The sequence below is a fragment of the Gossypium hirsutum genome, chromosome A03, assembly GCF_007990345.1.
Source record: "Gossypium hirsutum isolate 1008001.06 chromosome A03, Gossypium_hirsutum_v2.1, whole genome shotgun sequence".
Classification (NCBI taxonomy): domain Eukaryota; kingdom Viridiplantae; phylum Streptophyta; class Magnoliopsida; order Malvales; family Malvaceae; genus Gossypium; species Gossypium hirsutum.
Genome location: NC_053426.1, coordinates 21360675 through 21361314, shown reverse-complemented (window position 1 = coordinate 21361314; position 640 = coordinate 21360675). Strand labels below are relative to the sequence as shown.

The window sequence follows — 640 nt, the reverse complement described above, 5'->3', positions numbered from 1 at the left end:
TACTTGAGTAGAACCATACAAACCATCAATCTTTTTATTTAAAAGTTCTACCTGGTTAGATAGCATAGTGACCGCGTCGAGGTTGAAAACACTAGCTGCTTTTGTCTGCTTCGTTCTTATGACTTGCCACTGATAGTTATTCAGCAACATCTCTTCAATAAATTCATAAGCCTCTTCAGGTGTTTTATTGTTTAAAGTTCCACTGGTAGCTACGTCGATAAGTTGCCTTGTTGAGGGGTTCACACCGTTGTAAAAAGTCTGAACCTGCAGCCATAGAGGTAACCCATGGTGAGGGCACCTTCTCAATAAGTCTTTGTATCTCTCCCATGCATAATAAAGAGTTTCTAAATCCATCTGCACAAAAAAAGAGATATAATTCCTCAATTTTTCTATTTTGGCCGGCGGAAAGTATTTAAGTAAAATTTTTTTGGTTATTTGTTCCTAAGTAGTGATTGACCCTCGTGGTAAAGAGTTTAAGCACTGTTTAGCCTTATTCCTTAATGAAAAGGGAAACAACCGAAGGCGAATGGCATCGTCAGAAACACCATTAATCTTAAAGGTGTGGCAGAATTCTAGGAAATTTGCTAAATGAGTGTTTGGATCCTCGTCCTGCAAACCATCAAACTAAACAAACTATTGT

General features: G+C 38.0%; 1 non-coding gene across 1 annotated transcript; it reads left to right on the top strand.

Annotated features, from left to right (window-relative positions):
* Positions 1-280: 280 nt before the first annotated feature.
* Positions 281-387, top strand: LOC121225547 (small nucleolar RNA R71). The gene has a single exon (XR_005923415.1). It is a non-coding gene; the product is annotated as a small nucleolar RNA R71 (small nucleolar RNA).
* Positions 388-640: the final 253 nt, after the last annotated feature.